Source organism: Choloepus didactylus, chromosome 22 (genome assembly GCF_015220235.1).
Source record: "Choloepus didactylus isolate mChoDid1 chromosome 22, mChoDid1.pri, whole genome shotgun sequence".
NCBI lineage: Eukaryota > Metazoa > Chordata > Mammalia > Pilosa > Megalonychidae > Choloepus > Choloepus didactylus.
The window spans coordinates 43639063-43666144 of record NC_051328.1 but is presented as its reverse complement, the minus strand read 5'-3'; the positions used below and the strand labels follow the sequence as shown (position 1 = coordinate 43666144).

General features: G+C 61.2%; 1 pseudogene; it reads left to right on the top strand.

Moving 5' to 3' along the window:
- The first annotated feature begins 23599 nt into the window (after nt 1–23599).
- Nucleotides 23600–25268, top strand: LOC119518589 (annotated as a pseudogene).
- Nucleotides 25269–27082: the final 1814 nt, after the last annotated feature.

Here is a 27082-nt window from a genome sequence, read left to right as displayed (position 1 = left end):
CATGGGCACGCACCTCGGAGAGGGACAGCTCGGCCACCAGAGTGGAAACCCACAGCCCCTCCCCACCCTCCGTCCACCAGGAAGTGACACCACTGGGCCCAGCGGCAGGGGGTCCCCAGTCGTGCCCGGGGGGCCTCTCTTGCCAGCCACAAAATCCAGGAGCCTGAGGGAGCCAAGTGGGTTTTAAGGGAGTGAAGAAAGACTGCCCAGCCCCATGTTGCGGCCTGGACATGAGTGTGGAGGCGGAGGAGGCCTCTCCGGGAGCCTTACGGGTTCCAGCTCAGCCCGGGGCGTCCGGGGGCACCCCACCACGTGGCCTTGAGACTGCTGGGGACCGCTCCTCTCTGGCCTGGGCCCGAGTTCCAGTCCTTTTGGGGCATTTCAAGGGTAATTAAAGCTCATTAAGGCTGACAATACTTGGAGTCATTGATTAAAAAAAAATTAAGACCCAGAAAAGAAAACTGCTGTGTGAAAACAGTAGCCAAACGGGCTCCCTCAGACATGAAGGCGCACGTGGCCCCGAGTGTCCACTCCCCAAGGTTGATCCTGAGCCCCGTGTCCTCATGGGACCCCCACCCCCCAGCCCCACCACGGCGCCCACATATTCCATGACTGCGTGTCTGCACTGCCGTCGCCTCTGTCAAACACAAGCTCCGGGAAGGCAGGGCCGTCGGCTCTCGGTGGGCGCCCTGCTCCGGAGCGGCCGCTGGGGCAGCTGTGGTCGCTGTGGTCTCCGTGGCACGGGGAGGCGGCGGGCCGGCGGGCCGGGCCGAGGCGGGAGGCAGGACGGGCAGCCAAGGTGCACCAGCCAGAGGCCCCGCCACGGGCCGTGACTGAATTTCCTATTTTTTTCCCTCTGGTTGACGCAAGAGGGGGGGAAGGATGGAGCCACGGGCTGGGTGCCGCCCGCCCCGAAGCCCCTTCTCCGCCGCCCGCCCCGCGCCTTGGCTTTCTTGGCTGGGTCTGTCCCTGACAGAAGGCATGCGTGTTTGCCAGGGGTGGGGGACTTGGCGTGCATGCGTGTGCATGTGCATGTGCGTGTGCGAGAGTGTGTTTAAGATACCAAAAAGCAGAAGCATGGCTAGGCTCAGCTGCAGGGGCTCGCCTGGGCTCTGTCCCCGCCGGTCCCCTCTGAGCGGGCACTGCGGGGGCTCAGAGGACAGAGGAGCGCGGTGAGGACGACCGCGGAAGGAGGACGATGGACGTGTGCCATGACGAGGGCTGGGCTGGGCTGTCTGCCCAGGCCAGAAGCCCACACACAAAACCCACAGCGATCGGCTGGCAGCCCACCTCGGAGCGCGGCAGCTGGGCTGGCGGAGGTGATGCGGAGGACGGCTCCCGGCGCAGGTAGCAGCGGCACGCAGCTGGGGTGCAAGGGCGGGGTCTCCGCGGCGGGGAGGCTGGGTGCGGGCGACGGGGCCAAGGGCTCCAGGAAGGGACGTGGCCGGGGCCTCGGTCCCCCCAACCTCCTGGCTCCCTCGGGCCCTGCCCTGGGGGACAAGGCACCCCGGCTCCCAGCCTGCTTGTCTGGTGCGCTCAGCCGGGAGCAGGGACCTCCGGGGCACCGAGGACCATCCCTGCCAGAGGAAGGAGCTGGGCTCGGGGTGGGCAGCATGGGGAGTGGGCACAGCGGCCGTGCCCTGGCCGGGCCTGCACGGTGCCACCTCAGCTTGCCTCTGGGGGGGGCGCCTGGCTCTCAGGGGTGCCATGTCCCCTTGGCACCATTTTGGGGAGGGTCCTGGTAGTCCACCTGCTTCCTCTCGTAGCCAAATCTGGGGGCTCTGGTGAGGGTTGAGGGGCTCTGGAGGGCTGGGTCCGAAGAGATGCGTCCCTGCTCCCGGCTCCGTCTGCCCAGAGCCCCGCGTCCCTGGCTCCCAGCGCACTTGGCACTGCGGCGACTCGGCGCAGACGGCGGGCCCGCAGCCAAGTACTCCCGTCAGAGGGGGGCCGCCAGGGCCAGCTGCCAGGGCGGGGGCGGTGAGCTGGCAGCGGGGGCAGTGGGTGCCCCCCTCGGCAAGACCGAGGCTGGGATGGGTCCTGGCGCCTTCTCTCTCCTGCCCACCACTGCTCAGTGCCTTGGCCAGGGTGCACAGACCCCCCCTGGAGGTGATGGGCAGGGGCCTCGCAGGCTGGCCTCCGTCCCCACATGATGGTCCTGCTGCAGGTCAATGGGGCACGGTGGGCACGGTGGGGACCCCTGCAGCGGCCCCAGCTCTGCCAAGCCCAGGAGAGCTCGGGCTGCAGGGGCGCGGGGGCTGGCAGAGCAGGGATGGGCCTCTGAGGTTGCGGGGGACTCCGGGAGGTGGGGGGACAGGGGCTGAGGGACATGGGATTCCTGAGTCAGCCAGGGAGATGGGTCAGAGGCCAAGCATCTTGGCCGTGCTCCGGAACCTTCTGCAGGGCTCAGACCTTGTGGGGTGCAGCTCAAGGAGCCCCTGAGAGGAGACGAAGGGGGTCATCCCTGGGAGCTGCCTCCACAGCAGACCCTTTTCAGAGCCCACAGCCAAGGAGGTGCTGCCACTTCCGCAGCCCCCAACTCAGGCCTGAGCCCCGGGAGCAGGCAGCTCCCCCTCCCCAGCGCCTGGCACCCAGAGACCCTGCGGCAAAGGGGACGCAGCCCCCCTTCCCAGCTGCCTGGCAACATGCTTCCTGGGCCCCCAGGGACGCTGTGGGGTGCCAAGGCCAGGTGGGGTCCCAGCCTTGGGATCTCAGCAGGACAAGAAATCAGGGCAAGGAGGGGCTGGCTCTGAAGGGGGCTCCTAGAACTAGGGGCTCAGCAGCCAACCCCTGCCTCAGAGCCCGGGAGCCAGGACTTTCTGGGGTTCCCAGGGGTGGGAGCCGAGTGGGACGTGGGCTGCGCAGTGTGGGGGGCTGAGGTCCCCAGCTCGGGCTCGGGCCCTGCAGCACCTCCACTGCGCAGCTGCAGTGAGCCCCCCTCCTGGTTGCGCCCAGTGGTGGGGACAGGCTCTGCCCCCCTCAGCAGCCGGCGGCTGCCCCCGGAAGCCACTTGCTGGTGAGCTCTGAGCCCCGGGCTTGCTGAGGTCTCGGGGCTTCGTCCCCAGCCCCCAGGGGTGGCTGAAGTCACCAGGCACAGCTGGCCTGCCCAGGAGAGGCAGTGACCCAGGGAGGGATGTGGCCGGGGGCTCAGTCCCCCCAACCTCCTGGCTTCCTCGGGCCCTGCCCTGGGGGACAAGGTGGCCCCCGGCCCCGGACTACTTGTCTGCTGCAATCGACCAGAGGCAGGAAGGGGCCGCGCTGACCGCTGGCGGGGGCACTGGTGTGTGTGGGGGGGAGGTGGGATGTGCCCACCCCCCGGTGCCCCCTCGCCTGTGCCCAGCACCCCACCACAGCCCCTGACCTGGCGCCGACTCTGCACTGCCCGGGCACCAGACCAGACACTCCTGGGCGCTGCACAGCCTCCCTGATGAAATGCTCGTGGCGCGCTCTGCTCGCGACACGACGGCCACTGCCGCACCCCATGCCACGGACCAGCCCGGCCCCGCCGCCCCCGCCAGCCCCTGGCCGAGCCCTCGCCCCACGCATCCCGGCCCACGAGCGCAGCCCGACCAGTCGCCGCCCCTGCCCCGTCCGGAGGCGCCGCGGCCACCGCAGGACACGGGCCCGGGGAGAGGGGACCGCACGGCCCCTCCCGCCGCCGGGCGCCGAGCCCCCCACTCACCCCGTGGCCGCCTGCGGCCCTGGACCGCTGCTGCCGCCGCCACAGGCCGGACACTCCCACGGCCTCTGCTGAGCCCCCGCACTCCCTCACTCACTCCCTCACTCACTCATTCACTCATTCACTCACTCCCTCCCTCACTCACTCCCTCACTCACTCATTCACTCATTCACTCACTCCCTCCCTCACTCACTCCCTCACTCACTCATTCACTCATTCACTCACTCACTCATTCACTCACTCACTCCCTCCCTCACTCATTCACTCACTCACTCATTCACTCACTCACTCCCTCCCTCACTCACTCACTCACTCATTCACTCACTCCCTCCCTCACTCATTCACTCACTCACTCACTCCCTCACTCACTCATTCACTCGTTCACTCACTCCCTCCCTCACTCACTCCCTCACTCACTCATTCACTCCCTCACTCCCTCACTCATTCACTCCCTCACTCACTCATTCACTCATTCACTCACTCCCTCCCTCACTCACTCCCTCACTCACTCATTCACTCCCTCACTCACTCCCTCCCTCACTCACTCCCTCACTCACTCATTCACTCATTCACTCACTCCCTCCCTCACTCACTCCCTCACTCACTCATTCACTCACTCACTCATTCAGTCCCTCACTCATTCACTCCCTCACTCCCTCACTCATTCACTCCCTCACTCACTCACTCATTCACTCACTCACTCACTCATTCACCTCATTCACTCACTCTCACTCCCTCACTCATTCACTCACTGACTCATTCACTCCCTCATTCACTCCCTCATTCACTCACCTCACTCATTCGCTCACTGACTCATTCATTCACTCACTCACTCATTCACCTCATTCTCTCACTCAGTCATTCACTCACTCAATAACTCATTCACTCACTCCCTCACTCATTCACTCACCCCCTCATTCATTCACTCACTTCCTTTCTCACTCCCTCATTCACTTACTTGTTCATTCACTCACTCACTCATTCACTCATTCACTCTCTCACTTATTCATTCACTCATTGATTCATTGATTAACTCATTCACCCATTAAACTCACTCACTCATTTACTCATTCATTTGTTCTCCCACTCGTTCACTCATTCATGCAATCTCTCACTCATTCACTCCTCACTCATTCACTTTTTCACCCCTTTACCAACTTGTTCATTCATTTACTCACTCATGCATTCACTCTTCTAGCCAGTAACTCATTCTTCATTCATTATCTGTTGAAAGCCTACTGTGTGCCAGGTTCTGCAGGAAGAGGGAGACAGGGCTACATAATGTTGAGCAAAACAGTGCAGCCCTGCACTCTGGGGAAACAGCCAGTGACGACTTCCATGCTCTAGTCAGACAAGGTCCGGGGGGCGTGGGGACCCCTGGCTACCATCTGCAACCTCGGGGGGAACAATCCCCAGCAGGCCCTGCACCTCCCCACCAAGCACCTGAAGCAAGGCGGCCCGTGCCTGCCCTGAGTGGGGACAAGGATGGACCCTCTCCTGGTCGGATGCCTGCCCTGCACCTGGCATAGCTGGTTTCTTCTCCGGGCATCGCCTCCCCCCTGTGCCAGCTGCCCCCTTGCATGTCCGGACACAGCCATCTGGGGCTCAGTGAGGGCGAGTGACCCCCGTCCCACATCTGGTTTCCTATGGGGCACAGTGTCTGTCAGCCCTGCCTCTAGGGGCCCCCCAATGGCTCTTCGGAAGAATTTTTCCTTGTGACCGTGCACTGCCCCCAGCCCACGCTGCGGTGTCCAAGGATCGGGGGCTGCCTGACAGCCCCAAAGACACCCCCAAGTCCCTCCCCGTCTCCCGATGTCACCGTATTTGGAAGGAGAGTCTGAAGATGTGATGAATTAAGATGAGGCCAAACCGGATCCAGGTGGGATGGCTCCAGTCTGACAGGGTTCTCCCGAGAAGAGGAAATGGACACACAGGTGGGAGCAAGGGCAGCCGCGTGGCAGTGGAGGCCAGGAACCGTCTCCCCTCGGAGGCCCTGCCAGCTTCCTGATCCCAGGCCGCAGTCTCCAGAGCCTGGACCCCCTTCTGTTGTGTTGAGCCGCACTTACAGCAGCCGCGAGTGGGAGAAGGGCTGTGGAGCTCCCAAACTGGCTCAGCATCACCCGTCCCGCCCTCCAGCTTTGCCACCTGGAGCTGCTGCCCCTGCGTCCAGCAGCGTCGTCACGAGGTGGTGCGTCCAGGCCCACGGGCGATGGAGGAGGGGGAGGTGAGAGGCCTTGGGTGGCCCCCGTGCCGATTCTCCAGGGCCTTCCTGGTCCTGGAACCTGCAGCCCCGGGTAGAGCACAAGGATCAGCGGCTGCAGCCAGCGAGGCCCGGAGCACGGAGGCTGCAGACAGGCCCTGCTCCGTGGAGGGCGGGTGGCTGCGGAGTCGGGGGTGCGGGAGGTGAGCAGTGCCGGCCAGTGTCCCCCTGGCCCTCGGGTGGAAGGAACGGCACGCAGTGTGGCTGCGACATCTGATGTGGACTTTCCAGGTGATGAGGGCCGCTCCGGCCGTCCCATCTCAGCTCGGCCTCGTTTCCTGTCCTGGCAGGAGCCCCGGGGTGGGCAAGTCACAAGCAAGAGGTGCAGCCCGGGGAGACGCCGTGAGACCCGCCCCAGGGACACCCCAGGGACCTGGGCCCAGGCCCCCAGCCCCCAGCTCTGGTCTGCAGCAGCCTCAGCCAGGCGCTGCCTGCAAGGCTGACCCCTGTCCGCACCGGGTTCCTGGGCTCACTGGTGACCTGTCCTGGAGACCACTGGCCGCTGGGATCAGAACCAGTGGACTTGTGCCCTCTGGGCTCCCCTCCGCCCAGGCACAGGGACTGACCCTGCTGAGGAGCTCCCCAGCAGGCCCCACGTCCCCGACCCTGACCCCTGGGGCTGAGTCCTTGGTCTCTGTGACCCTGACAGCGTCACAACTACCATAAGGACAAACACCGGGCACGGGGCGCGTCGTCAGGGCTGTGCTGGGAACTAGTTCTTGGGTGCTGTGCGCTCACGGTGGCAGGGACAGGCTCGGGGAGGTCAGCCGGCTCCCCGACGGCAGCACGAGGGCTGGAGCTGCCCAGCGGCTCAGCCGGGGACCTGCACGCCATCCTGGGAGCCGTGAAGCCCCCAGCCCAAGGCACAGGCTGCACAGCCCCAGGCTTCCCGGGCCTTCTGCTTCACGGTCCGTGGGCGCCTGGGCAGGGGCCGCACTTCCCCTCCGCCTCCCCGGCCCCACCTCTCCCTGCCTCGCCGCCGGCAGGGTACTAAGCTCTGCGGGCTGTGAGGGAATAAAACGTGGTCTGCAGAACAAATGGCGCCATTCGCAGCACACGCAGAAGCGGAGTCGGCCGGGTGCAGGGGTGGTGGGCACGGCAAGGGCGCTGGAAGGAACGCGCGCGGCAGTCAGCAGGGCCGTGCACCACTGTCGGGTCAGAGCTCAGCACGGCCGCGACACCCGAGCCTCGGCTCCGGGGAGCTCTGCGTGTCCAGGAGGCAGTCTCCGGGCAGGGAGGCGGGCAGCAGCCCAGGTCCCGGCCCCTCCCCGGGGCCCCTGCCCCAAGGGGCCAGTGCCACCGCCTGGCTGCCCGGACCCACACGAGGGCCCCCTGGGCAGATGTGGCCGCCCGCCCAGGAACTGGGGTCACTGCAGGACAGGGCAGCAAGATGGGGCAGCCCTGTCCCGGCTCAGCTCCTGCCTCTGCCGCCGTGTCCGCAGCCAGTCCTGCCTTGGACCCTGCACTCTTGGCGGCCCCACCCCCTGGCAGCCCGGACCCTGGCTCTGCGCTTCCAGAACCTTCCACCTCCTCCCCTCCTTGCTCAGCCAAGGTCCATGCCCAGGCCTCTCGCTGAGACCCACCCACCCACCGCTGCGGGCACAGTTCATCCATCGATTGCTGCTACTGGGCGGCTCGGAGCGGCAGACGCCTATTGACTGGCGGTGACACTGGCAGCTCTGAGACTCACCGCTTCTCCCGGGTGATCTGTCTTCTTTCCACCACCTCTGTCCATCCAGCTGACGAGCGTCTGCCCAGGGTGTTGGGAGAAGGCTGCAAATGGCACATCACGCCTCAGCGGGCAATTCCAGGAACTTCTCCGCAGCACAGTTGACCCATCCATATCGCCGCCCAGCCGGGGCGAGCTCCTGCCCCCACTTGCTCCTCTGACCTTCCCACTCGGGGTCTGGGCTGCCCTCCAGGGTGGACAGAGAGGGCTGGGGGCACAAGGGCAGGGGCGGGAGGGTGGGCAGCTCCGAGGGTCGCAGCCTGCAGAGCTCGGGTCCGTCCCGTTTCCCCAGTTCTCGTGCTGCTTTGGCTGAAGAGCACTTGCTTCTCCTTCCCCCGAGGGAGGGGCCATTCCGGCATTGAGCGTCTTCTCGACCCTGGAACCCAAGTCCCACTCCTTCTACCGAGATCAGCGCTGATATACAGAGACCCTCGGTGAGCACTTAGGACTTATGGATGGACAGACAATGGAAAAATGGATGGACAGTTAATTCATCGAAACCTGAACCCAGAATCACAGGACTTCACATGAGGAGGGGCCCTTGGAGTGCATCAAGCCCAATGGCCTCTGCACAGATGGGGGAACCGAGAAAGCGACTGGCCAAGGCCATGGCCCCAGGCCTAGAATCTGTGTGTGCCGTCCTCCCGCATCCCCTGTTCCTCCAGAGCCCAGACTCACTCATCCTCCTCCTTGTGGGAGGACATGGGGGCTGCTCCTCCCAGACCCTGGGTGGGGGGTGCTTCCAGGCTCTGGCTGAGCCTGTCCTGCCCGCCCACCTGGCAAGGGCACCAGGCCCAGGCCCCACTGTAGGCTGTCGGGCCGGGCAATGCCTGAGTCCTTTGGGAATCTGAGACACCCAACCCCGGTGCCTGCTTCCAGGCTTCTCCAAACCTTCTGGCAGAGGCGACAATCTCTTTGGTTGCTAAAACCCGTCTTCTTGGTTATCCTGGTAACTAAATACACATTATTTGGGCGTCTTGGATTCTCTGTAATCTGAGCGCCCCAGTCTGTGGTTTCACCTCTCTGGTTGGCTCTGCCTCAGAGGTCTCTGTACCTGCAAGGATGAGCCCCTTCTTTGGCCTTTTCCCTGGGTCTTCCTCCCCCCACTGAAAGGCGTGGCCTTGAGGATGGAAGCAGAACATAGGGCTATGAACTGGATTTTGGTGACAGAAAGTCTGGGATTTAAGTTCAGGATCTGACACTTACTAGCCAGGGACCCATGACCTTGGTTTCTTCATCTGTAGATTGATCAAAATAATAGTATGTACATCAGAAGACTGTGGGGATTCCATGTGACCATGTTTAAACTGTTTAGCATAGTGTCTGGTATGGAGTTAGTGCTCAGAAAACAGGATTCATGGTGGTGAGGCTGGTGATGATGATGGTGATGAAGGTGATGTGATGAAGGTGATGATGGTGATGGAGATGGTGATGATAATGGAGATGGTGTGGAGATGGTGATGATGATGGTGACAATGGTGATGACAAATATGATGGTGACGATGATGGTGATGGTGGTGATGATGGTGATGGTGGTGATGGTGGTGATGGTCATGGTGATGGTGATGATGGGGATGGTGATGGTGGTGATGATGGTGATGATAACAATGGTGATGGTGATGATGGTGATGGTGGTGGTGATGATGGTGATGATGGTGGGGGTGATGGTGATGGTGGTGATGGTGATGGCGGTGATGATGGTGATGGTGGTGATGATGGTGGGGGTGATGATAGTGATGGTGGTGATGGTGGTGATGGTGATGGTGGTGATGATGGTGATGGGGGTGATGGTGATGGTGGTGATGGTGATGGCGGTGATGCTGGTGATGGTGATAATGATGGTGGTGATGGTGGTGATGATGGTGATGGTGGTGATGATGGTGATGGTGGTGATGATGGTGGTGATGGTGGTGATGACACCTGCAGTGTGAGTGGCCTTGGATCAGCCTACAAAACCTGGGGTGTCCCATGCTGCAAAACACATATTTTAGGCAGGAGCCCCCTTCCCCTCTATGGCTACCAAATAGTATGTCCAGTGGGACAGGGGCTGCCTGGTTAGTCCATTTGCCAACTTCTCAATGGACGGGTCTTTAAACACGTTGAGCTCAGGACCAGGTGCCACGTGAGCTAGAGGTAAGGCACACAAACTGTTCTGTAGGAGCTTAGACACAGGTTGGAAAGACTCTGGAAATATTAAATACCCAAACTCAACAAAAATAAAAGGGACATCACAAGGCGTCACAACAGAAGAGGTACAGGGAGCGAGGGAAGAGAGAGGCCTGGGCTGGGAGGCCAGGTGTGGAGCTGGGCCCTGGCCATGGGTCGGGAGGAAAGGGCGTGAGGAGGGGGCATTCCAGAAGAGGGACCGCGACGAGGGAAAGCAAGGCAGGGACGGGGAAGGGGCTGAGGGGCTGAGGGTGCCGGCACAGGCTGGAGGCTGGGCAGGGGTGGCAGGAGGGGCCGGACGACAGGGAAGGGGCTCAGACTCCACCTGTGCACAAAGACCAAGGTGCTTTAAGAAGGGGACTGGGGTGAGGCTGGAACTGGGTGTCCCAACGGCCACTGCCGAGACCCGGTGGCTCCAACTCCCACTTTGCAGAGAAACTCCCCTCTGAAATGAAATTTACCTTGAATCACAATATATAAACACATGCTGCGTACTAAGGCGGGTCAAAGGCGATGTCCCAAGTGCTTTAGCACCGCCCCCCCCCATGGAGGCCCCTCAGTGTATCCCCAACATCCACTGTCCGGACCGAGCCCAGCCCGGAGCTGACCCTCCGCCCGGGCTCAGGGGGCTTGGCCAGGGAGCAAGGAGGGTGGAAGGCTGCCCTGGTCTCCCCCCTCGCCCTCATCCCGCTCGCCCCTCGCCCCTTCCCGGCCAGGGGTGGCTGTAGGCGGTGTGGGTCACATCTGGCCGGGTGCGGGCGAGGGGCTCCAGATGTGCAGGGGTGGGGGCTGGATCTCCGCCCCATCTTCTCACAATCATCTGCAGCATCTCGTGGCGCCGCCAGCGCAGCCTGCTGTTTGAATGCATAATTAGCCCGCGCATTCTACCTCGCTAATTTCCAGGCAGGGGACGCGTGGAGGGGGCTTAGGAATTTGCATATTAATTTAGCCGAGGGAGAGAAAAATTGTTTACCACTTCCCTCTCGCAGTTGCTCACAGAGGACTTAACTCCTTCCTTCTCGCTGTCTGGAGCCATGGGGGAGGCGGCTGCTCTCACCCCCCAGGGCAGTTCCTGCAGGCGCTGGGGGGCTCCGCCTGCGGCCCCATCTTTGCAGGTCCACGTGGGGGCTGCCTCGGGGCCAGACACGGGTGTTTCCAGGGGTGCTCACGACCCCTAAGCCTCCTTCCCCGGCGGACACTTCCTGGCAGTTTTTGGGGACTGGGGACCCTGGGTCACCTGTAGTCACCCCCTCGCCTGCATCGGGCCCCCCACCCAGTCCAGCCCAGTACAAGGCGCCGCGGGAGACGCTTACAGCCCCCACCCCAGGAAGAATCGGCGCTCGCAGCGGGTAGTCAGGCAGAAGGCGAACGGCAGCAAGGAACCCTCCAAATCAGAGAGGGAGGAGTGAGCCTCTGCTGGCCTGGCCATGGCGGGCTTCCTGGAGGAGGCGGTACCGCCCGGACCTGGGAGAGGCTGAGGGCGTTTCTCCAAGGGAGGAGCTCACGAGAGGCGGGGGCACTGCGGGGCTCGCGGGGACGCTCGGTCTGGCCTCGGGGCGGGGAAGGCCAGCGGGTGCAGTGGGCGCAGCCGGGTTCCAGGGTCCCGGGAGCCGTGGGCACAGCAGCTGATCCCCACTCGCAGGGCCTCGGGGGGGCACCCACGAAACCCTGCTCCGAGCACAGCACGGGCCCCTGGGCAGCCAGTGGGCGTCCCCGTCAGCGCGTCACCCACCTGCCCAGACCCCTGCCCGCCCCCAGCCTGCGGGAAGACGGTGGATTGGCCAACAGAGGCTGTGAGACGCTCTCCATCCCCGGAGACTCCCAGGCTGGGGTCTGCAGGGCAGGCCGCTCCGACGTGGGGCAGGGCCGCCCCGGGCCCCTAGCCTGCTGCGTTAGAGGCTGGAGGCCGAGGGCAGCAGACGCACAGCTGGCACCGCAGGCACGGCTGGGGCAGGGGTCTGGGGTCGCAGGAGACCCAGCCCATCTGCTCCTTAGAGCCTGGCCACCGGGACCGGGGAGGCCATCCCAGAGGGGGAGCAGAGGCGGCGTGTGTCGGGGGCCGAGCCAAGGCTGAGGGGCAGTGGGGGGCAGAGCATGGCCTGCCTGGGCACCCGGGCTTGGGCTCACCCCATCCCCAGGGTCGGGGATCTACAGAGGTCGGGCGAGCAGGAGCTGGGAGGCTGTGACCCGCTGCACCACCCACGCCTTCTACCCTCCCCTCTGATTGCCCCCACCCCGGGCCCCCCAGCCTGAGGCGACTCAGCAAAGCCCAGGTAAGAACAGCAGAAGCAGTGTGGCCAGGACCCCTCCCCTCCTGCCCCGTGGCACCGGGAGCCCTAGGCCCATGCACCCTCTGCTCCCAGCCTGGCCCTGCCCCGAGTGGACCAGAGTCACAGAGGAGGTGATGGGGAAGAAACCACTGGAAGGCATCTGCAGCCCCTACTCACGTGCTGGTGCATGTCGGTGCCCCCATGTGCCAGGCCGGGGCGGGGGCAGGCAGAGCTGCTGGCAAGTGTCTGTCCCGTTCAGTCACCGCTTCTCAAAACCTCACCTTCACCAGCGCTGCCTCCCAGGCCACCTACCCGTCCACCCACCCATCCACCCACCCGTCCACCCATCCACCCCTCTGCCCACCCGCCCAACAGAAGATGAAAAAGACGTTGGCCATGACCCAGCGTGCTCTGCCAATGAGAGAGGGAAGCCAGGCACTGCCAACCATAACCCCAGGAGAGGAGTGAAGGGCACTGCCCGCTGGGGCTGCAGGGGGGGCTGCGGCATCCAAGTGCCCTGTTAGGGCCGGTTGGCGTTGACCGGGGATCGCTGGCTGGGGAGGCTCAGGCGGAGGCCACGGCAGGGATGGGGCTGGGGCAGGGGCTGGCTCGGCCAGGCGGGTTCTGATGGGGAGGGGCCCCGAGAAGGGGAGCCATCATGGCATGCGTGCCCAGAACCCCCACGGCCCCGTGTGGACCCCAGCCCGGCCCCTCCCACACGTGAGCCGATGACCTATCCCCCCAGGGCTCCGTCTCGCCCAGAGCCAGACACTTCCAGGGCTTGTTGGGAGGTTGGATGAGACGCTGCAGGGCCCGGGGTGCACCAGGCCTTGGTGGCCATCGGGAGGCAAGTGTGAATGGAGTCCTGCTCTGGGCTGACCTCCGCCACGACAGACATAAAAGCCACCCCCGGCCAAAACACTTTCGGATCAAACAGCCGCAGACGGCTTCGTCCTTTTCCGCTGGAGGTGAGGGGTGTGGGGGGTACCTCGGTGTCTTCTCCTGAGCCGACGGGCATCACTAGTCACTCTCTCGTCTCTCTCACAACCTGGGGGGGCTCGGTTGGTGCTAACGGACGCTTGGAGTCTGCTTGCCCCTGGCCTGGGTGAGCACCAAGGTCCCCCCGACTCGGCACCTCAGGGTTGATGGACACGTGCGCCCCGTCACCGAGGGGCCGAGAGACGTGGCCTTCGGCACTGACACCCATTTAGGGGCCTCCCGGACACCCCTCCCGCCTCCCATTCGGCAGCCCACCCCAGCAGGAAACACAGGCTCTGGGTCCCGGAGGACTCTGCTCTGCTGCTGGCCGGCTGTGCCTTGGATAAAACATGTCTCCTGTCTGGGCCTCAGTTACCACATCCGGAGGTGATGTGCGGGGTCCCCTCCCACTGGCTGCTCCGGGGCTGGTACGTGGCGCCTGCTGAGGAAGGCCATGCCGGTGGCCACCAGGACATGTGCTCAGCGGTGACAGGAGCACGGTTGTCCCAGGAGCCAAGGGGCAGCCGGGAGAGACAGGATTGAGCAGGACGCAGAGCCGGGGTCCCAGGGAACACGCAGGCTCCTCTCAGGGAGCAGGATGCAGTGGGCGAGCGGGAACCAACGGTGCAGGAGCCTGGAACCAGGGCAACCAGGCAGGGCTAGAAGAGGGGGCAGGCGAGCAAGGCAGGGCACTATGGACCACCCACCCGACGGGCCAGTAGAGCCCAGCAGACCCCTGCCCGCCAGCTGGCCTGGACCCCTGCTGTGGGCGCTGCTTTGGGGGATCGGGCAGTTGGCAGTGGGCAGGTGGGGAGGAGGAGCGGAGAAGAGGAAACCTGGGCATGGACACCGCGAAGGGCCCTGACACCCGCCTCTGTCAGCGGAAGAGACGCATCAGTGACAACAGACCCCCACAGACCCCAGAGCCTGGGGTACTCAGGACCTCAACTGGTCCCGCTGAGCTCAGCCAGGCTACACCCTCACGGCCGGCGAGAGGAGAGGCCCCCTGGGAGCAGCTCCAGCTGAGACAAGCTGCGCGGCAGCCGGCACCCACGGGTGACCCAGTAAGCCAATGGGTGCGGCATGGACCCCGCAGCCATGAGGGCATGCACGGAGCCCGCCGGGCACCGGAGCCGCTGGCGCAGATCCCACCGCCACGTTGCCAGTAAATCAGGACTGGCCGTGACCCGGCAACTAGATCCAGCTCCCGGAGGCAGGAGGCGCGGAGACGGGGAGCTATTAACACCGCGGGGGGGTGGGCAGCCGTCCCCCAACTGTGGGAGCCTCCACGGGGCCGACACCGCCTCCTCAGCAGAGAGCACGGGCAAGGGGGCATGGGGAGCTGCGGATGGAGACCCCAAGGCGTGTCAGCCACACACGGCGCCATCACCCCTGACGGCAGCGACGCTGCTGAGCATCACCGAACGCCCAGCCCAGGCTGACATTTCCAAATGCCTCACAAATGTCAAAATACATCTATTTCTCCAGTCGGCGGCTCTAGACAACAGGTCCCCAGACATCAGTCAGCTGGAGAGCTACGGGCAGGCGCCCAGCCCCCACCCCGAGATTCTGCTGGAATATCCGAGGCAGGGGGTGGCCAGGGGGTCTGCGTTGAACAAGCACCCAGGGTGATGCACGTGCGGATGCTCCTGGGGCCCACCTGGAGACCCCCCTCCTCCCCCGCTCTCTCCAGGGTCCTGTGGAGGAGGAAAGCTGGTGGCGAATGGATTCCAGCCCCGGGATTGTGCCGTGAGGGGGTGAGGGAGCCTGAGGAGGCCCCTGGCCCGAGGGGAGTGTGCTTAGGATGGGCGTTCAGGAGCCACCACGTTCTAGGCACGGGGTGGGTGGCAGAGCTGGGTCCTCTCGGACGGGCAGGGTGTCAGATCCTGTCCCTCCTCCTGATGACTTCAGCCAGACCCTCGCCCGAGCTGAGCCCCCCACCCCACAGCTGACTCCTGGGGCCCCAGGACCACTGTGCACGAGTCTGAAGGTGCCGGGGATAGGGCCGGGTTGGGCCCAGTGGGGCCAGCCGACGGCGGGGAGAGCACAGAGCAGAGGCAGGGGCTGCGGCTGGGACCCCCATGGGCAGGGGCGGCTGGGGGCCCAGGCTGCTCTGGGAAAGGGGTGCTGGCCTCAGGCCCCCGCGGCCCACCCCAGGGAGCCAGGACGGCTCCTCCATGTGGGTCTGGGGGTGTTGCGGGCTGTTATCCCACATCTGCACACCAGCTTCATTTCACCGTCATTGCAAATCCCAGGCCTGACAGCGGTGGACACGCCAAACTAAGAACGACCGGGGACCTGCCCAGCCCCAGCTCTCAGCCTGGGAACCGCCGCCTCCAAGGAGCCGGGGGTTCTGCCTGCCCCCCACGGTTCTGAGCTGGGCTGAGCTACACAGAGCAGGTGTGGAACTGACAGGCAGCCCTGGAGGCCCAGGGGCCAGGGATGGGGCAAGGGGTGGGGGGAGGGAAGGAGGAGGAGGAGGAGACAGAGACAGGGAGATTTGGGGTCTGAGACCCCCCCACCGCCTGCTCTCGTGGCTGTGCTCGTGCCCCTCCCAGGCCTGGAAGCCCCTGTGGGGGGCAGTGCTCCTGACCCCGACAGATGGGGAGGCTGGAGATGTTGGGTAAAGGCCCTTGGTCCCGCTGCTAGGTCCTGACGCTTGCAGAGCCTAGAGCCCCCAAGCTGGGTCCTTCTGGGGGGAGCCCTCAGCCCTGCGTCTGTGAGGCTGGAGGAGGGGTGTGGCGGGATGGGGGCCCCACCAGGCTCCAACTGCTGCCATCTCCCGCCCCTCATGCAAGCCACACGTCCTTTCCATCGCCCCCCGCTGCGCTGTAAACAGCAGAAGGGCCGCGTTTTCAGGGTCACTGAGTGTCTTCAGGAAAATGGTGGGGGCAGAGTGGCCAGTGGCCCTGGGGAGACTGCTGGGGGGTCTGCCCTCACCACCCTGAGACCCTTCCTCTGTGGCGTAGACCCCCAAAGAGCCTGGGGGGCCCAGAGCCTGGCTGGGAACCCCCAACCCCCAGGCCTTGGGCTGGAGCCAGGGGTCCCCCAGGATGTCTCACACCCCTCGTTGATGCTGTCGGAGGTCCCCCACCCCCAGGCTCCCGCAGCCAAGCGCCCGGCACGCGGAGGGTTAAGCGCTTGTGGCTTTGTCTCCGCATCAGGGTACATCAGGCGCGCCTCATTTGCATACTGCAGCGTGCGCTCAATTAAAATGAACTTTTAATTTCTTCTAAGTAAATTACTTCTTGCTGCTATGTGAGGCGCACAAATGTTGGAATAATGGGACGCGTTAATGAGCTGGGGGTGGGGGGCCTCCACCGGGAGCAGCCCCAGGGACGTGTGTCCACACGGCACAGACAGACCCACAGACACACGCCCACGGCCCGACTGCGCCGCCTGGCTCTGGGAAACTTGGTCCTCCCCGCGCTGAAGCCCCCACGCCCGGTGCGCGCTGACACGGCTGTGCGCCTTTGCCGGATTCCACCCGGGATGGACCCACAGACACCCATGTCCTTGCTGCGCTCTCGACTTCCTCCAGGGACTAGACCCTCTCTGTCCTTCTCGTGCAGTTCCCCAGTTGAGGGACTGGAACCGAGACAGCCGGCCCCGAGCATCCGGGAGGGCAGAGGCCGGCCCGGGGCAGGGCGAGAGGGTGAGGACGTGTCTTGGGACGTGGCTGGAGCCCGCAGCCCGGGTCAGCACCTTGGACAGGGGCAGCCCTGGGCCCTAAGGGTGTGCGTGGGCTCCAGGCACCTGCAAGGGGCTGGGGCTGGGGGGGACATGCAGGAGCCCCAGCCGCGGGCCGGAGCCCCCCAAAGGCCTGCCCATCCAGGGAGGCGGCAGGCGGCACGGGCTGTGGGTCGCGGCGCCCCAGTGATTCGGGCTCGATGCCCGCCTGCCGCGGCCGAGGGCTCCGTGGAGCCGAGCTCACCCCTGTCTTCGGCCCTTGCTGCCCCCTCCTCCCCGTGGGGTGCCCCAACCCTCTGGGCTCTCCAGGGTGCCCCTCGGCATGCACACTGGGTATGACGTGGCTGGGTGTGCCCCCACCCTGTGCACAAGGAGCATGTGTGCCCCCGATAGAGGGACCTGGAGCTGGTGGGGGGATGGCTGGGGGCTCCCTCTGGAAGACCCTGGTCTCAGGCCATATGAAACGATTTCCCTCTCCAGGGCCATGCAGCCGGGCTCGGCCCTCACCTCTGAGCCGGATCGCCCTGCCCTGGGTCTAGGGGAGACCCAGCCCTGCCCCCTCAGTCTCATGGGCTTGGGGCACTTTCCCACCTCAGGTTTCCCTTGGAGATGTGGCCTCAGCATGGGCCTGGGAGGGACCAAGAGGGAGCCCCGGTCTGGGGCCCAAGGGCCAGCAGCACTAAGTCCTGTAGGGTCCCCAAGCTCAGGCGCCCCTTCTGCATGGTGGAGGGGGTCGGCCGGGGGTCTTCCCAGTGCCTCTGGCTGGGACCCTCTGGGGTATTCTCAGCGTCCTCCCCAAGGGCTGCCCACCAGGAGGCCATGGTCAGAGCCCCTGGGGCTCAGGAGCTGCCTTGTCCCAGGGTTACCCTTCCCCCTCAGCTGCCACGTTGGAAAGGGGCACCCCAGGCTTATGGGGCACAGGGAACTGCCCCCTCCACCCCCACCCCCACTGCTGGGAGCAGCTCCCAGCCTTGGGACAGGAGTGACCACCACTTTGCCACTCACAGCCCCAGTCGGGAGCCTCACTCCTCTCAGGGAAGAGCTGTTTGCTGCTGCTGAGTCCAGGGTTTTGAAGGCCCGAGGGCTGTGAGCTCAGTGTAGCTGAGCCCTAGAAAACTCCTATTCAACCTCCAAAGCCTCACTCAATGGCCACCAAGTGTCTGCAGCTTTCCCTGCTCAGTCGCATCCTTGGGGCAGAATTGCCTCCTCTTCTGTACCCTCATAATTTCCAGCCTGTGCCCCCACAACCACACGCAGGTGTCTGGCACAGAGGCACTCGACACGGCTGCTGAAAACAGTCCAGCACAGGGGGTCAGTGTACCCCAGAAACCACAGCGAGGGTCTTGCCACGGCACTCTGTCCTCGAGTCCCCCAGAGGTGAACCCCTGGTCCCCACAACCCCCAGCCCCGCCCATGGGGTGGCGAAACTTCCTGCCCCCTCCTGGGGTCCAGAGGACAGGGCTGAGCAGGAAACAGGGAGCCCACTGGGACTGGAGGTTTCTGGAAACTTCTCGCCTCACTTGAGCCCCCGGCTCAATGGGGCTGGGCCCTGCTGCCCTCGGAGGGTCTTGTCCCTGGAGGAAGGTGCTCTCCTGGGCGAAGCTGCAGCCCTGGAGGTGGGGGCGCAACGAGGGGGGTCGGGGGCAATGAGGGTGCATTGAGGAGGTATCAAGGGGCATCGGGGGGGGGTGTCAAGGGGCAATGAGGGGCGCTGGGGGGCTGAACGGGTCTGTGTGGGGCGAGGCCGGCTGGGCCGGGGGCTCCGGTGCTGCCTCCTGCCTCCCCTGTGGCCTGAGCCGCTCGCTCAGTCACCCTGAGCAGACTCCAGGTCTGGGGGTGCCGTGGGACCCGTCACCCCCACCCAGGGAAGCAGCGCCTGAAGGCGACTCCCAGCCCCTCTCTAACAGCCCTGGGCCGGGGGTGCTCCTCGTGTCCACAGGCCCCGGAAGGTCAAGCGCTGGCGATGCCGGTGACGGGCTCAGGAACAGTCAGCCCTGGGCAGGTTCCTGGGCTGCCGTGCGGCTCACGCACCAGCGGCATTTGAAGAGGCCTCGAGGGGCTCGGCCCGTGGTCCCCGGTGTGGGTCCCCCAGCCTGGCCGGGTGGAGGGGCCCAGAGCACAGACATCCCGGACGCCCAGGACAGCAGCCCCCGAGGCCAAGCGCCGCCGCAGGAAGGAGCCGCCTCAGCACGTGCGGGGCAGGGCCGGCCTGGGAGGGGCACAGGAGCCCGTGTGGTCTGAGCCAGGGCTCCTGCAGGCACGGTGGGGGGTCTGGCTGGCCCAAGCCCCGGGGGCCCGGCCGAGGGACTGGACAGGGCAGCAGCACTGGTCGCCTGGGCCTGGCCTTGGGGGCGGTGGGGGTGAAGGCTCCGGGGCGGCCCACCGGGCAGCCACAGTGGGTTCCAGCTTCACCAGCGAGCCCTTCACCCCCCACAGCCGCAGTCTCTGCCCTGGGGGTGAAGGGGATGGAGGATTTGCACCAGGAGGGGCTGGGAGAAGCTGGAGGGGCCAAGCCATCGTCCAAGGGTGACAGCCGAGGGTGAGGCGAGGGGAGCGCGCGAGGCGAGACGTGGTTACAGACGAGGCAAAGCAGGGTCCGGACACAGGCCGGGCGACGGGAGGGGGCTCCGCAGTGGAGCGCTGAGGGCCGGCTTTGGTGACACCCGCAGGGAGTGGGGGGTCCCGTGGGAACAAAGCATCAGGGAAGGAACAGTCGGGAGTGGGGTGCACAAGGAGGGAGCCAGGAGGGAGCCAGGAGGGACGCGGCCGTCCGGGTGGAGGGAGTAGCCAGCTGGAGGCCCCGAGGGGGCGGCGAGGGTCCGACACCCGACCACTTTCCGGTACTGCCCTGAGGTGCAGCCCACGGGGTCCCAGGTGGAGCCTCTGGGGTGGGGTTCAGGGTGCAGGATGGGGAAAGTTGCGGCACGCATGGGACGGCACGGTGAGTGAAGGGGGGGGCACCAGGGGAGAGGCTGCAGGGACAGGCCAGAGGCCGACGTGCCTGGAGCCCTCGTGGGGCGAGAAGTCTGGGGGGCGATGGTCAGAGACAGCCATGCCGAGGCGGACCCGGGGCCACCTGCTGCTGAGGGGCACACTGGGGTCTCGGAGAGGCTCTCCTGCAGCAGACGGAGCCAGGGGAGAGGATGCAGATCTTGGGACTGTGAGGAGACCGGGGGCAGTCCAGGGGTCGCGGTCAAGTTCAGGGACGGCAGCCAGGCGGCGGCCAGAGAGGGGAGTTGGGGCTCCAGGACCATCTCCCGCCCTGTCCCCACAGCTCGGGACCCCAGGCCCCGTGAGATCAAGGGCCGCGTGCAGGGCGGGTGCAGGGGTGGGTGCGGGGACGCCGGGGCAGGGCTGCGGGAATGCTCCTCTGCCTCGGGGGCACCCAGGGCCCTGCGGCCACCCTGGGAAGGTGCGCTGGGCCGTGAGGAAGCCAGCCAGGGGCAGGCAACAGCAGACAAGGGCAGCCTGAGGTGGGGGCCCGGTGGGTGCTCCCCCCCTCATTCAGGTACCTGACACCCCTCAGACACAGCGGGACAAACCCCGAGCCCTGCACCAGGGCCCTGCAGACACTGCTCCTCCCTCCTGTCATAACTGGGACCCCAGGCCACCTCCCCGGGGTGGGGAACGGGCACCACCCTTTGTGTGCTTTGGGACTTAGGCTGTTGCCAGGGTACCCCGGCCCTCCCTGGCTCGGACGTTCCTGGCTCCCACCTCCTGCCGTGCTGGGGGGCTCACCCCCCACCCCCAGCCAAGCACCTGAGCCTTAGGATGGGGATCTCTGCCCTCGGACCCTCCCCCTGTAGAGGGTCTGACAATTAGCACTTCCCCAGCAGCTGGCATGTGCTTGGGTGTGTGCACATGCGTGTGCCTCTCTGTGCACATGAGGTGATTGGAGCTCAGCTTCCCCCATCGCTGGAATTTACATTGAACCACAAATTAATTTCATAATTTTTCCTCTCTAATTATGCCAACATCTGCTGCAAAGCCAAGCTGTGCACATGCATTTTAATACGCTCTCCCGCCTCCCCCCCGCACAGCAGCACTGTCTGTCTCCGCGCTGAACTTTCCAGCAATTATCGCCAAGGGAAGATCTTGACTGCCTCGCTCCAGCCTTTCAAGAGGGAGAGAGAGAGAGAGGAAGGGAGTAATGAGGGGAGAGACAGAGGAGCGAGGGCAAATGTGGGGGGTAGATGGGGACGACCTGGGAGGGCAGGAATGACAGAAGGGGCGGGGGACATTGTCTCTGAAGCTGCAGGAAAGACCTGAAGGGAGAGAGGGGAGCGAGGACCCAGTGGGAAGGGGAGAGAAGGAAGAAGGGATGGTGAGGAGGGGGACAGTGGAGAAAGCGCAGGGGCGGGAGGGGACCTGTGGGCGCAGCTCCCCCATGCTGGGTGGGGAAACGCCCGGAGGCTGTGTCCCATCCGGCCGGTCTGCAAGCACAAGGCCCACATCCAGGACTGGAGACTCGGGGCACAGCCCTCCACTGGCACCCCTCTCCTGCACGTTCCTCTGAGGGCCAGCAGCGTGAGAGCCCGGCTTCTGGAGCGGCACGTCTTGGGGTGCCCCGATGCCTTCATGGGGAGCTTCCTGCCTGGTCCCTGACAGGGGCTGCGAGGCCGTGTTTGTGGTGCCCACCTCTAGCCCCTGAAAATGAGGGTGCTTTCGGGGTGCTGGGGAGAGGAGCCCAGGACCCTCCCCGCTGGACGCGCAGCTGCCCCCCTGCCTCCACCTCCTGCTGACACGGGGGGTCCAGCCCAAGCGTGTGCCCCACACCCCGCCACGGGTCGGAATGAGTGTTTGTTTCTCCATTTCCCTTGTGCCATCCCCCGGGGGGTCTGTGTCTCTAGCCCCAGAGCCTCACACAGGGTGGACACCCAGGGACGACTTGGTCGAATGTCGGATAAATGAATGAAACAACAGAGTACGTGACTGGACTACCCGGGGCCCATGTCCTCGAGTGGGCTGGGCCTCTGTGGGTCAAAGCCCGAATCGGAGTCTGGAAATGCCACCCCCAGTCCAAACCCGAGGTGGCAGAGGCTGGGAGAGCAGACCCTTTCCTCCAGCAGCAACTCAGGGAAGCACGTTCACTGGGCGGCGGTGGGTTTCAGGGTCCAGTCGGGGGTCCCTGACCTTTGCGTCCACACCAAGAACAGGGTGCACAGACAGCTAGGACCCCTGCGGGGATGCGGTAAGGCCCTCGGCAGGATCGCTCCTCCTGGAAGGAATACGGCGTCCGAACGGGGTCTTGAGTCATGAGCAAGTTCTGATGGATGGAATTGGGGGTGTGTTCGGAACGGAGATTAAAAAAGGAAGGAAAGGAGGTTGCAAAAGTAGAGGGTGAGCTTCACATCTAGCCATGGCACAAAAGCAAAAGATGGGATCAGACTTACCCTCCAGCTATAAACAGCTATTTAACTGGACAAAATGTATCAGGCAAGTGTCGAGCACTGGACACACAGTGCAGGCTGTGACCCTTGAGCTCTACATTCACACCACAATTCCAACTGGAAACACTCTCCAACCACAGCACAAGGAAGTGGAGCCCTAAGGGGTGCAGTGGTCCCTCCGGATGGAGGACACGGAGGTTGAGTTCAGGAATGCTGAGGTGTCTGCAATTTGCAGTGTACGGGAGGAGTGAGCTGTGCAAAGGAGGCCAAAAACGTTCACGGGATCCCATGAGTCTGCCAGAGCACTAAGCTGCCCAGCTGCAGGGGGGACTCCCCGAGGCTGGCAGAAAACGGCCATGAGGGGTGAAGTTAGTGGAAAGCCTGGAGGTGACAGGTAGCTGGCGACACGGCAGAAGACCAAACAGCCAGAGTGGGGACACCTCTCTGAGGTGCCAGGCGCTGAGTTAGCCCCCGGAAAGGCTCGCTGTGGGCAGGGGAAGGAGCACGTGAGAAACTGCCCCGACAGAGCCTTAATCTGAGCTTTGACGGGTCAGGAGAAGCTGCCAGTGAACGAGCCCTCAGGCAGGACAAAGCTCGACACCCTTTTTAAAGGAGGGCAGCGCAGCCCACGGGCTCGACAGTGCAGCAGTGAAAATGTCCAGCACACAGTAAAAACGTCCCAGGCACCAAAGAAGCAGGGAAATGTGACCCATCACCAGGGAGAAAAAGCATCATAACAGAGCCAGCGATGATGAGATGTTGGATTTAGAAGAGGAGGGCTCAAAAGAAAGGAAGACGAGTGAGCAGACAGGTCATCTTGACAGAAAATGGAAAATATAGGAAAAAATCTAATGGAAAATCTAAAACTGAAAAACACAATCTCTGAAATGAAACAGCACCGAATGAGCCCATTCAGTGACAGAAGAAATGATTAGTGAGCTTGAATATAGATTTTTTTAAAACCCAAATTTAAGTACACAGGGAAAACCGCTTGAAAAAATTTTCAAGAAACTCAGTGACCTGTGTGGAAATATCCAAGAATCTAACTAATATATATATGTATATTCCCAGAAGAAATAAAAGAGATTGGGGCAGAAAAAAAGTATTCAAAGATACAGCAACTGTAAAATTTCTGAATGTGAAGAAAAATACCAACCCGCACATCAGCAAAGCCCAAGCAGGATAAACACAGAGAAAACCGCACCTCAGAATATCATAGTCAGTTTGCTGAAACCAAAGATAAAAAAGCGACTGGTGAAAAAAAAGGACACTGGGTACAAGGGAACAAGATGAAGAATTTTACTGATTTTTCATAAGAAACAATGCAGGCCAGGAGACAATGGAATGACATCTTTAAAGTGTTACAAAGAAAAAACCATTGACCTAGGATTCTACATTCAGCAAAAAAGTACCTTCAAGCCTGACGGTGAGGGAGGGAGGATGGCGGGAGGACGGCAGAGACGGAGGCTCCGGGAAACAGGTCCTGTCACCAACGCAGCACTGAGCCGGCAGGAACCGTCCGCATCAACTACTCTGAAACTCCGGGGCCGGGGGGACCCCGAAGCAGCCTCCAGGGAGGAGCTGGAGGAAAAGGCCAGTAAGTCACAGTCAATACCACTGAGTTTCACCCTCCTGCAGCAGCCAGCACCCCCACCCCCAGCCGCGGGGCAGGCAGCAGCCGGAACGGCAGCCCCGGCTCCTGGGGCCAAGTTGAGCTGCAAGGACCGAATCCTCCAAAACCCAGGGGAAGGAGATCTGATCGCAGGTCGCGGCTTTGGATCAGCCGTTCCAGATCCCTGGGGGTGGGGGTGAGGGGGACTCAGAGAAATGTTGCAAGATTTAAATGTTAAAGAGGCAGCTCCTATTTTTTTTTCACCTTGACACTTCCCATTCCTCATTTGGGAGCAAAAATAGTTTGGAAAAGTCACAGATTGAGGGCTCCAGTCCTCAACAACAAAATCAAATAAAACAAAGAAACAAAAAAACACTTGTAATCCCAGAGGAGTGGGAGAACCAGATCCCCAGGGTTATGACAATACTCAGAATGTCCAGTTCTCCACAAAAAGTTACAAAACACACAAAGAAACGGGAAAATAGGGTCCATCCATGGGAAAAAAGACTTTGCCAGAAACCACCGCCTAGGAAGCTCGTACATTGGAACTATTAGTCAGACTTTAAATCAATCATCTTAAATATGTTCAGTGAGCTAAGGGAATCCTTACACAAAAAACTAAAGGAAATTAGGAAAATGTGTCTGGATAAAATAGAGAGATGGAAATTATAAAAGGTTGGAGCTGCGGAGTTCAGTAATGGAAATGAAAAGCTCGTTGCATGGATTCAACAGCAGGTTTGAACAGGCAGAAGAAAGGACCAGAGAATTTGAAGATAAGACAACAGGAATTATCCACTAGGAGGAAGACAAAGGAAAAATAATGAAGGAAAATCAACAAAGCCTGAGGGGCCCGTGGGACACCATCAAGTGGACCAACATATACAACACCGGAGCCCCAGAAGGACCCCAGAGAGACAGAGAACAAGGGTCGGAAAAAGTGCGTGAAGAAATGATGCCTGAAAACTTCCCGAATCCACGGCCACAGCCCTGCGCCGGCCCAGCCGCCGCCACTCGCACCGCAGCTGAGCAGCCGACCGAGGAAGAGGCCGCCCGACTCGGGCAAGCGTCCCCCATTCGGTAAAGACGGCGACGGCACCATCACGGCAAAGGAACTCAGAGCCGTCAGGAGGCTGCCGCGTCAGAAGCAACAGGGGCGGAATTACAGGATGTGATTGATGAAGCGGATGCCGGTGGTGACAGCTCCATGGGCTTCCAGGAATTTTTGACCATGATGGCTAGAAAAGTGAAAGACATGGACAGTGAAGAAGAAATCGCGAGGCGTTCCGAGTCCTTGGCAAGGATGGCGATGGCTGCATCAGTGTGGCAGAGCAACGTCACGTCCTGACAAACTTAGGAGAAAGCCTGTCAGGTGAAGAGGTAGATGAAATGATCAGAGAAGCAGATGTTGACGGGGATGGACAAGTCATCTACGAGGAATTCGTACAGATGATGATGCAAAATGAACACCTACTTTCAACTCCTCTTTCCACCCTCTAGTAGAATCAAATTGAATCTTCTACTTACCTCTTGCAAAAAAAAAAAAAAAAGTTGTTTATTCATTCTGTTTCTGTATAGCAAAACTGAATGCCAAAATTCCTTCTGTCCACACACAAAAAAATCTGCATGCATTGGTTTGCAGTCCTGTCCCCTAAAGATCAACCTACACATTAGTTTTACAATATAGATATTTGTACTGCCTTAATGATAAGGAAGCACTCAGTGGGCTCCTCAAAGTTCCGTTTGCAAATGATTAATACACGGTTTGGGCTGGTCAGTTTTTCATGCACACAGCTTGACGATTGAGCACAGTCAGGCATTTGTGTTAAAAAATGAAAAATGAAAAAACAAATTAAAAACCTATCCAAAAGGGTTCTGCTCAACATGTTAGCCTAAATTGTCATCGCTGGTTTACTGAAAACACTTTTAAAAGTGGGTTGAAGGATAAGCAGTCGCAAAGCAGCCCGAGGTGCCTGCGTGTGGGCTCATTTGTCGGCAGTGCACTGCGGTGGAACGGGGCCGGGCTGCCACCGTCCACGCACGGTTTTAAAGAGAAACCTTTTCCACAGGAGCAACTCTGGACTCTGCTTTTAAAACCTCCTGAGCCACAACTTGGTGCCGGCAGAGCTGGACTTGAGCGCAACCCATCAACACTGCAGTCAAGAAACTACAATTTCCGTCCACTCCAAGTTGTAAATGCTAGTCTTTTTTTTCCAATAAAAAGACCATTAACTTAAAAGAAAATTCGAAGACAAAGAGAGGATTTTGAAAGTGGCAAGAAAGAAGTGACTTGTCACAGACAAGGGATCCCCAATAAGGTTAACAGCAGATTTCTCATCAGAAATCACAGAGGCCAGAAAGAGCATGGTAGTGTGCTTGAAGTCCTTAAAAAATTATCAACCAAGAATTCTATATCTGGCAAAATTATTTTTTTTTCAAAAATGAAGGAGAAATTAAAACATTTACAGAAAAAATAAAAGCTGAAAAAATTAATTACCAAAGACCTGCCCTACAAGAAATGCTAAAGGGCATCCTTCAGGTCAAAATAAAAGGACTCTGGACGGTGACTTGAAGCCATAAAAGGACGTAAAGAATATTGGTAAAGACAGCTATATAGGTAAATACAAAATCTTGTATTGGTGTGCTTTGGGTTTGTACCACTTTGTCCCCCATATGATGTAAAAGGCAAATGTGTAAAATAACATTTAAATCTATGTTAAAGGGTACACAATGTAAAAAGATGTAATTTGGGACAATAATAATATAAACGAAGAGGGTCAGAGATATATAGAAGTAGAGAGGTTGTATATTACTGAAACTAGGTTGATACCAGTTAAAATAGGTTATTAATTTAAGATATTATTGTAACTACAAAGGTAACCACTAAGAACATAACTAAATATTACAGAGAAAAGGAAAAGAGAAGGAAATCAAAATCGTACATTACAAAAACCAGCTAAATACAAAAAGAATGTAATGAAATAATCGAGGAACCAAAAACTTACAAGATATACAGAAAACGAATGGCTGAATGGCAGAGTAAATCCTTCTGTCTCAGTTATTACCTTAAACGTCCACTGATTCAACTCCCCTAGAGGCAGAGGTCGGGAGATCGGATGAAAAGGCTCGTCCAAGTGCTGCTGCAACACACTCACGTGAGTACAAAGACACAGCAGGGTTGACAGTGGAAGGGCGGGGAAAACACATTCCATGCAAACGTAACCAAAAGAAAGCCAGAGTGGCTGTGTTATTGTCAAATAATACAGAGTTTAAGTAAAAAAAGACTGTAAGAGACAAAGAAGGGCACTATATGT